Source organism: Oenanthe melanoleuca, chromosome 1A (assembly GCF_029582105.1).
Source record: "Oenanthe melanoleuca isolate GR-GAL-2019-014 chromosome 1A, OMel1.0, whole genome shotgun sequence".
NCBI lineage: Eukaryota > Metazoa > Chordata > Aves > Passeriformes > Muscicapidae > Oenanthe > Oenanthe melanoleuca.
Window position 1 is genome coordinate 21789634 of NC_079334.1, and position 10715 is coordinate 21800348.

At 50.7% G+C, this 10715-nt stretch overlaps 1 protein-coding gene across 1 annotated transcript in view; it reads right to left on the reverse strand.

Moving 5' to 3' along the window:
- ELFN2 (extracellular leucine rich repeat and fibronectin type III domain containing 2) overlaps positions 1–9200 on the reverse strand; it is a 53210-nt gene extending 44010 nt beyond the window's left edge. The window contains exon 1 of the mRNA XM_056482216.1: positions 8694–9200. The gene's annotated coding sequence lies outside the window, so the exon portion shown is untranslated. The remainder of the gene's footprint in view (positions 1–8693) is intronic.
- Positions 9201–10715: the final 1515 nt, after the last annotated feature.

The window sequence follows — 10715 nt, forward strand, 5'->3', positions numbered from 1 at the left end:
AAGGGAATCAGACAGAGACACGGGATGCAGCTAGTGCAGACAGGGAGGGGAAAAAGGGCACAACCAGCGTGGGGGAGGAGACAAAACAAAAGAAAATGCATAAAGTGAGAGGGAAGGAAGAAAAAATAACTTCTGCCTTGCCATCTCCATACTCAATTATTGGTAGAAAAGCTTTGTACATTCATCATGTTCTACAACAAGTCCAACCACCTTTCTTGGTCTGTAAGGAAGAGCGAGGCAGCTGCACACTCTGTGCTGTGACCAGGCTGGGGACAGGGTGCTGGGACTGGGGAGGAACTCCTTGCTGTGTCAGAAGCATCCAGTGGGGCACCTGACTGAAATCCCAAGGCACAAGTGCCTGCTAAAGAGATTGTCATCACTGTTTCTCCTTACGATGTTGTTCAGACCTTTCTTCCTCCACCCCTTGACCCTTCCTTCACACCAGACCTCTCAGCTCATCTCTTTCCCTTCCTGACAGTGCTGTCTCACTCTCCCTGCTGTTTGTCCTGGCCTACATCACACCTGACAGCATCTAGACTTCCCACCACCCACCACAGTCCCCTACAGCCCTCAAAGGTTACTCAGAACAATTTTCCTCTGTAGGAAACATTATAATGTCATAAGGACTATTGAGGGCACCTTCTCTTCTCTCCCTGTACCCCCCAACACTTTTTGCACCCCACAAGGGCCCCTTAGTCCCTCCCCCTAAACCTAATCTCTTTGAAGATCACTCACAAGATGGCTGATGTTTCATTTTCATTCTTCTTTTACAGGTGTGTTATTCAGAAAATTAAGCTTACAGAAGGTGTACACCTCTCATAACAATGGATGAGGAGAACGCTGAAATACTCAACAATTTTTTTTTTGCCTCAGTCTTCAATGGCAACATTTCTTCCCACATCTCTTGAGTGGATGGACAGTAGCATGGGGACTTGGAGAGCTTCCCACTCTAAGTTCAGGTTTGTGAGCACCCAAGGAACCTGAACATACAAAAGTCTGTGGGTCCTGACAAGATTCATCCCAGAGTTTGAGGGAATTGTCTGATATAGTTGCCAAGCCACTCTCCATGAGTGGCTTTTTATTAAAAAACTCGGGTCAGTAAAATGAAGTTCCAGGCAACTGGGAGAAGGGAAGCATTGTATCCATCTTTGAAGAGGGTAGAAAGGAGAACCCTGGCAACTACAAGCCTGACAGCCTCACTTCTGTGCCTGGGAAGATCATGGAAGATCCCCTTCCTATTTTTCAAGCCTCCTCAGAACCTGCCCAGTTACGTCTTGATGACCAAAGGCACCTTCAACTGGTTTCAGAATTTTTGCCCAGCTTCTTCAGCTGCTCCTGTACCATGTATGGATGTGTGGACACTGCAGCTGACTCAAACATTTTCACCTGAGTGGGACCTGGTGCAGCTCATTGCTGTGATATCACTTCCCACCCAGCAATGCCCCATGTCCTGTTGCTAAAAGGTACAGCACTGTAGCCAAGGAAGCAGCTGGTGGATGCCGAGATGAAAGGTAAAGGGGTACTGGAAAAGAGACAGCAGAGACCATAAAATGAGACAGGTCTATAAAATCACAGATGACAGAGGAAAGAGGTGTTAACACTCAAAGATCAAGGGTCGGGAAATCAAAACAGAAAGTTACAGGTTCAAGACAAACTGTGTGTTTATGATGCACAACTTCCTACTGCGAGATTCTGAGGATGCTAAAACTTTACCTGACCTCAAAAATTGGCGGGGCGAGTTCAGGGAAGAAACAAATCCACCAACAACTATAAAGCGCACAAGAGATCTTCCAGCATTGAGTCCCTCAAACATGCACCACTGGAGACTGAAAGGGTGTTCAGAGAAAATGTTCCTACACCACTGTCCTGCCTGTATGCTATTCCCTCTTTCAGCAACAGCTGGAGATACTGCATTGGAAGGATCACAGACCTGGCTTGGTAAGGTCCTTTTTGTATTTCTGTGGCTTTCCACAGCCAGGCTGACCCAGAAGCCATAGACAAGAGTAGCTCTGAGTAACTGTATCATTTTGGTGCATCAGATCATTTTGGAGATAGATGGACAAGGCAGAAAACTACAGAGCTCATTCCAAAAAAGATTTTTTTTTTCCCTGATCAAAAGCTGGAAGGAGGTCAGGTGTCATTTAAACCAGTCATTCCAGTACAGATTCTTGCTGGGAGTAACATCTCTGCTTGAGCCCTAGCTCCCCCAATGCCTATTTCCAGACTTTTCTAAGACTAAATCCTTTTCCCTGTTGATAAACACAGAACCCTTTAAACAGACCATCTGTAACAGATCCAACCCCCTTGAATTCCCTTCCATTTCCCTGACCTGTCTATCACACTATTCATGGCATGCTCTCTACACTAATCCTTTTATTATGATCTCACTCAATTTTCCTGGCCTATGACTGCAATGAGGAAAAAAAGGAGGGGTATTAATCCTTCTGACCTTGTTGTCCCAATTCTGGGCCATCTGTGACTAGGAATTCAGAGGAGGGAAGCCTGATCCTCCTGACCCCACTATCAACCCCTTGCTTTGGGAAGTTCAGTTTGTACTGTCCTAGAAAGATGTTGTGGAAAAGCCCCTTTTCACTTACAGGCACTTTCTATGAGACTGCTTCCTAGACTACCTCTCTAGCCAGAGAGGGAGGAGGGAATAATGTCCTCCACCTCCATCAGACTCTGTTTACTCATTCCTCCTGTATCACCTCTCTGCCTCCTCAACAGCAGTGTCTGTGGGTTCTTCCCAGCCATGAGACAGGGAATCAATAAAAGGTGAAAGACAATCAAACATCTCTCAGAATTTCCCTGGCAATGCTGCATATAAAGAGGAGGCTTTGCAGCTCACTCCACTTCTACCACTGGCTGAGTGCAGCCTGTTCCCTCCTCCCCTTCCCACCACCATGTTTCCTTGCTGCCAGCAGTTGCATCTCCATGAACCTGCCACACTATTTCATAGATGGTTTGAGCACTCACAACAGGAAGCTTGCATGTATCCTCAAGAGACAAATATTCTCCTCCTTGCTCAGCTTTATCCATACCTCTGACTTTGCCATTTTTTGCCACTTTAAACAATCTCTTCCTTTCTTTGGTGTTTACAATCCTCGATACACAAACTGTTACATATCATCGTTTAGTAAAGCTCTACATATTTCGTTCTTTTAATCTCTCCTCATAAATAAATATCTACAGCCCTTTCATAATTTTTTTATTGCTATTCTCTGAATTCCCTCCAATTTATCACCCTCCTTCAGCCAGCACAGCACCCAGGTTTGCATGCTAGGTTTTCCAGACTGATCTTACTAAGGCCTTGGAAATATCATTAATTTGGTCTCCCTAGTGCTTCAAGGATGTTTCTGGCTGTACTTGAGTTTCTGGATGTCAGGAAAGCTGTCTCACTTCATACATGTGGCACCAGGTAATACAGCTCAAGGCTGTCTCCCCAGGGAGAGGAAGAAGTCCATGAGAGGTGGGGAGAAGAAGACACATGGACAGGTGGGACAGATGTCCTGCAGCTGAACAAGGGACAAGACTATAAACCCTTACATACTCAGGAGAGACATCAAGTCCTGGATATGAAAAAGGTGCATATGCACACACACATAAACACACACGTGTTCACTCCACAAATAAACCCCCAGTGACCTGCACCACACACGAGTGCACACGGGAACACTCCACAGACAGGGATAATACCATGAGGCAGGAATGGCACACATGTGCATGGAGACTCTGGGCATGCACACAAAACCTGTACACACAAGAGGACAGGACAAAGTCTAGCAGAAAATGGTGCTCTCCCTGCTCACAAACATACATGTTCTCATGCATAAACCAATGCTCCCAGAGGAAAGATAGCAGCTCATGGAGTCCTTATAGTAGCCTAAAAATACACAGGCAGCTCTGACCCATCTGGTCTGCAGATTGAGCCTATGAGCCATGGAAAGAATGAAGACAAACATATGACACCTTGCCTTAAGGCAACTGGTAGCACATGCATCATACTGAGACAGTCTTCATATCTACAGAGCCTTCCATAGTGATTACATTGTCACCAAAGCTATTCAAAAGTGAGGTGAATGCTGAGGACCACAGAGGGGAATAAAGGGGCTCTCTACAGGGTGCTAGAGCTAGGGATCCCACTTCCTACTCTGTGACCCCCTCCCTGAGACGTGTTACTAATGATCCTTCCTCACAAGGATGTATTAGCTCCATCTCTCTGCTTCATATATCCAAAGGAGTCAAAAGCACCCACAGTTTCTTGCAAACAGTCTTTCTCTTACAGCTTACCAAAACCAGACAGGTATTAACATTTTGGGAGCGTCAGTGTATAGAGAAGAACACAAATTTTTGGCCCCTAGACACAGCTTCTCACTTCTGTGAAATTCATACTGCACCATCAGCTCCCCAGAGCATCACCTGGAATGAAATTCTGTGCTAAAGGGCTGAAAAGCTGGAGATGCACTCCCCAGGGTGACTGCAGACAGGAAAGAACAGCCCCAGCACATCAGTCAGGTCAGCACAGAATGGACTTCACCTTCAACAGCAGAAGAGACTCACCTGTGGGGTTTTGATCCCATGCCCATCTCCATGGTATCTGATGCTATGCTATAGGGCACCATGTAGCCACTGAGACTCCCCACACCAATGATGCCTGGGGACCTTTAAAGACTCCCTGCAAGTGGCAACATCCAGGGACAAAACCCATCAAGTCATTCACCTCCACCTGACTCCTGGTAGCTTGTTTCCCACCTCTCAAAATGCCATGGAAAGAGTGACAACTGCCCTTCCCTCCTTCTGTACCTCAGCTGGTCAGCTGGAACTGGGTTTCCTCTTGGCTTATGAATGTTGAGAAAATGAGGTCATTTCTCCTCAGTGACAGAAAATTATTTGGTGAGGAAAGCAGTTCATGTCAGGCAATGGCTGTGTACCCCCGAGCTACCCAGGAGACCCTTAAAGAGAAGGTCAGGGCAAAGCAGGGCATGGAACCAACACCAGCTGGGGAGCACAGGAAAGCCAGGGCACAAATGCAGTGCTGCTAAAGTGAGGCTGTAACTGCTGCCAGACCAGCTCACCACTGAAGCAAACACAACAGCAGACCTACAGTCATTGTCACCTCCAAAGTGTCAAGCTTGACTCATCTGAGGATTTAAATACAGCACTCATCTGGTTCACAGCTGTGAGAAACTCATCCTGACCCAGCAGAGAGAAAGGGCTAGAGGTGGGTCACAGCCCAGGTCTGCTTCCTGAGTTTTGCATTCTCCCCTTCCAGACCATAGAAGGGATTTCATTGCCTCCCTACCCTGGCAAAAGAGGTGGCTCCCATGCATTCAGCTTGCCTACCCTTCAGTAGCTCACTCCATGTCCTCCCTCACCCTCCTCCCACATGGAAAGGCACTGGGGGGGACAGATCTGCTCCTTGGAACCGCTCAAGAACCTGCTGTAACTCCAGTGTGGGCAATCCTCAGCAGCAGAACCTGCAGGGCCACCAGGCAAACTCCAGCTTTCCCCATAGCTGCCAGCAGCCTGGGATCCCACACTGCTCAGAGCAGTACAGCTCTGCTCCTCCGTGAAGGAGAAAAGCAAAACCACCTCTGTTCCCAGAAAAGGGGATGTTTTGCTGGAGCACATTTGCTCTGCACCTAAGCTGCTCCTGTCCTACTCTGGGCGTGGGCAAGGGCTGCAAGTGTTTTTTGGGACACCACATCCAGAGCAAGGCGGCCCTCCTGAGCTCATAAAAGTGTGAGGACAGAGGTGTTCCCTGCATGTCCTCTGCCCTCCCTCTCACTAATAAAAGAAACAGCCCAGGTCCATACTTAGAGGGGATCAAGGGAAAAAAACCCCACAGTATTTAGGATGAAGGAGAGAGCAGGCAGGTCTCTCTCCCTCAGCAAATGTGCTGATATTTTCTGACACAGCTGATAAGAGCGCTGGGAGGTTTCAACAGGCCCTGATATGACCAGTAGCTTTTTTCCCAGGTGGGCAGAGCTTTTCACCACTCTTCAGCAGGGTCAGATGAGGCAGCTGCACTCTGCCTGGAGCTGCATCTGCCTCCTGACACGACCCAGGTAAGAACAAACATCGCGGGCATCGCCGCAGCTACGCTTCCCTCCCTTCTGCCTTCCCTGCCATTTTCACCTTTCCCATTTTAACCACAAGCTGCCCCCCAGCAAAACCTACACCTCTGTATGCCCCCCTTTCCCAAATGCCCTCTCTACCCTCCAAGTGGCTTCTGCTCCACAGCATAGCTTTGCACCAGTGCAGCACATCAGACAGCTTATTCCCAAATACCCACTTTCCTGGAGCTGGGGGAAGCACTGGAAAGGCCATGCATCCACAATTCTTCCCTTGGTGTCGTAGTTTTTGATGGGGGAAAAAGCAATGAAGGCAGTTTGCTTCATGCTGACAAATCTGCATGCTTGTGGGTTGGGTGCCCTGAAAGCAATAACCAATGACCCCCAAGGAAAATAATGGCGTGAGGAGGGTGGTAGATGAGGAAGGGGTTGGGGGTGGGGGGAAGGTTGGCAGGTTGGGGAAATCAGTGGGATTAAAGTGTCTGCTTCTCACCCCTGGCACTGCATCGGCACCCTTCCACTCCCTGCAGCTTCCTCACTGCTGCTGGTACGGTCTGCACAGAGCGGGGAGGCGAGAGGGGGGCTGTATTTAAATGTATTAATAATGCATGTTCCATGCAAATGAAGCTGCCTTTGAATATTACATTAGCGATGCTGTCAGGCTGCGCTTCTTGGGACCCAGGAGTGACGGGATGTGTGGGGACCCGGAAGGGGGGTGTGGGGAGGTAGGGCTCGCCAGAAATTCCCTCGTACCCCAGCACAGCCTCCTTTCTGCCCCTCCAGCCCAGCTCCCCCACACTACACACACTCCCACTCCCTCCCACCTCTCCGTGCATGACAAATTCCTTGGCTCGCAGCTTGCAATGCAGCCAGGCTCCCCAGTCCCCAGGCCCCTCCAGTGGCACGGTGCCCCCCTCCACTCCCTACATAATCTTTACCCCCCCCTCCGATCTCAGCAATCCTCTCCCTGCTCCACAGCTTGGCTTATAGCTCTGTACCTCTGAACTGGGGAGAAGGGTCCAGCTTGTAGGGGAAGGAAGGGGAGCAGCTCCTAAGTCTGGCCTGCACATGTGCATCCCTTTTTTCGCACCCACCGTGCTCGTGTGAGCCCAGATCGGGTGTGAGCCAGAGGACCGGGGGCTGTGCCAGATGTATTTGCCCGCAGCACAGGAGAGATGCTCCCCCTCTCCACCGCAGACACCCCCTTCCCCGGGCTGTTTGGTGCTTGTGCCAGCCCGGCTCTGTGCACACTCAGACCGGGATGTGTGCTGCATGCAGCGTGCAGGGCTGGGGCACACCAGCACACACACAGAGAGGGCATTACGCACAGCAGCTCCCGAATATGCTGCCTCCTGCAGTATTAGCTGATTTATGCTGCCTTTCCCCAGCCAGATCCTAGCTCTGGAGGAATGGGAACAGCGGCAGCTGTGCACTCCTGCCTGTCCTGGGATGAGAATAGGATGCGCCTGTTCGTCTCTCTCCCCAGCCCCCACCCCTCCTCCTTCCCCCTCCTTTTGCTCCCATTCATTCATTCAGCTTCTCCTCCCCCCCATCCCATGCCCCAAAGCAGGAAGATCCTTATGCATAAAAATGTGGGCATGCTTTCTCTGGTGGAATAAACGGGCATGCAGACAGCCTGCAGGCAATACATATACACTTACATATGCATGCGAGTAGCTGTCCTGGGCCCCTACATAATTACCCGGCTCGCACCAGCACCACAGACACATTCACACACCCGACAGACACCACGCAATGACTTTTCTGCAGCCAGCCAGTCTCCCAGCAGAGCAGTGTAAGAGCAGAGGAGAGATTTACTCACTCCCCTGCATGCAAACCAGGCGAATGTTCACACAGCACACAGGGGACAGACACACGGACACCGACAAACAGCTGTCCGCAGAGGCTCCCCGACAAAGTTTGCAGAGAGACAGGGAGCAGGCGGCTGAGGGATGAGACTGGCTCCTTCTGTGTCCCATAACTGCAGGCAATACACAGAAAGGTCTGTCTGTCTGTCTGTACATGCACATGCATGCATGTGTGGGGGTGTATACACACACCTATAGCCTATATCTACCTATACATACACCTATATCCACCTATGCATGGATACACACATGAACACACACTGACACATGTATACACATGTAGATACATGTACACATACGTATATCGCCTCCTTTTGCAGGGTCTGAACAGATGCAGACCAAATCCAGCTGTGTGCAGCAAGCCCTGAACCTATTCAGCATCCCGATCCTAAGCAGAGCACACACACACCACACACACATGGTGAAAGGGAGACCCGTCTCCAAGCCTCTCTCCCTCCCTCCCTGCCATGTAGGCATAATCTCCACACACACACACACCCTGGGCCACTTCCCCATCTCCTTTGCACTCACCCCTCGCCTTCATCCTCAGATCAGAGGCATCCAACCCCCAGGGAGTGCGAGCACAAGCTGGAGGAAAAGGGCGATCCATGCATCCTGCCCTTCTCCGCCTTTTCCAATCTCAGCTGCTTCTCCGAGAGGCAGCACGGACGGCAGCCGGGAGCCGAGGACACGCGAGGCAGCAGCACAAGGACTGCACACAAAAACGTGTCACACACACACACACACGTACCTGCCTCTGGAGGGGTGACTGCTCCCAGCTTCCATGCGGGGCATGACACAGGCCAAGCGGAGGCACGAAAGACCCCGGTCCTCGAGCAACTCGCAGCCCTGCAGACGTGTTTGTGTGGGGGGTATCCCCCGCTGGTGTCAGCCCTTGGAGCTGCTCCGTTCCTCGGCCCGCAGCTGTCTCATTCCCGGCCGCACCTAGGCAGCGCTCCCGGCCAGGCACACGCGCGGGCACGGCGGGCGGGGATGGAGCGGCAGTCCGGGGAGGGCACGCACAGCCGGAGGATTTGCTGCCTTCGCCGCATCCGCATCACTGGGGGAAGAAGGCAGAAAGGGCTGTATTGGCATTTAAAACGCAAGTGATTAATTCGCCACGGGCTCTGCTGATGGGGCTCTGGGACCAGAGCCGGCGGCACTGCTTCTCCCAGCCGGGAAGGCTCTGACAGGCAAAGGACCCTCTCCCATGGAGCCAGTGCCGAGCTCTCCTCGCCTGCACAGCCACTGCTCCGGTGCAGGCGGAAAGGGGTGGGCCTCCACCGGAGACATGAGCACACGCATGCAACAGCTGCTGGAACTGCACACACACACACAGAGACACAGACACAATTCCCCTCAACAGCTGCTGGAACTGCACACACACACACACAGAGACACAGACACAATTCCCCTCAACAGCTGCTGGAACTGCACACACACACAAATACACAGACACAATTCCCCTCAACAGCTGCTGGAACTGCACACACACACAGAGACACAGACACAATTCCCCTCAACAGCTGCTGGAACTGCACACACACAAACACACACACACAAACACAGACACACAGACACAATTCTCCTCAACAGCTGCTGGGACTGCACACACACATACAGACACACACAAACACAGAGACACAGACACAATTCCCCTCAACAGCTGCTGGAACTGCACACACACAAACACAGAGACACAGACACAATTCCCCTCAACAGCTGCTGGAACTGCACACACACAAACACACACACACACAAACACAGACACACAGACACAATTCTCCTCAACAGCTGCTGGGACTGCACACACACAAACACAGAGACACAGACACAATTCCCCTCAACAGCTGCTGGAACTGCACACACACACAAATACATAGACACAATTCCCCTCAACAGCTGCTGGGACTGCACACACACAAACACACACACACACACACACAGACACACAGACACAATTCTCCTCAACAGCTGCTGGGACTGCACACACACACACAGACACACACAGACACAGACACACAGACACAATTCCCCTCAACAACTGCTCAGGAGCTACACACAACACACAACAGCTCCCCAGGAATACACACAAACAGCTTCTAGGGAATCACACACACACACAGAGGCTACAGCTTCTCAGGATTAAGTCACCCACACGAAAATACAACAGCTTCTAGGAAGCACACAGCTACAAGCAATAGCTGCTGAGGAGCTACACACACACAAACAGATGCATGCAACAGCTACACACCTACTGACACAGGTATGTGCAACAGCCATTTCCTAAATTAATTGACACACAAAAACATAACAGGAGCTGGAGAAAACCTTTCATCCACACACAAACGCAAGCATGTGACTGCTCTGGGGAGATTGTCTATCATACACCTCCTCAAATCACCAGCACAGAAACACAACAGCTCCTCAGAAAGCACCTGGAGCCACATACCCTCATGTATGTCTGGAAGACCTTCCACCTCCCTCTCCCCAAACCCACATGTGCCATCACCAATGGAGTCAGAAACAAGCATCCATGTGCACCAGGTGTTGGGTACTAGCCCCAGTTTGGCCCCCAAATACTTCACACAGGCAATACCTACTAGGAAAGCACATTACCAAACACAGGGTCGCTCTCAAGAAATTACTCCCCAGTTCCCTGACAGAAAGCAGAAGCACACACGACAGACACAAATAATCTCTGCACAGACATGCAAACCACAACTGAAGGGACACAATGCACCCCTCACACTCACCACAGCAGTGGAGGGAC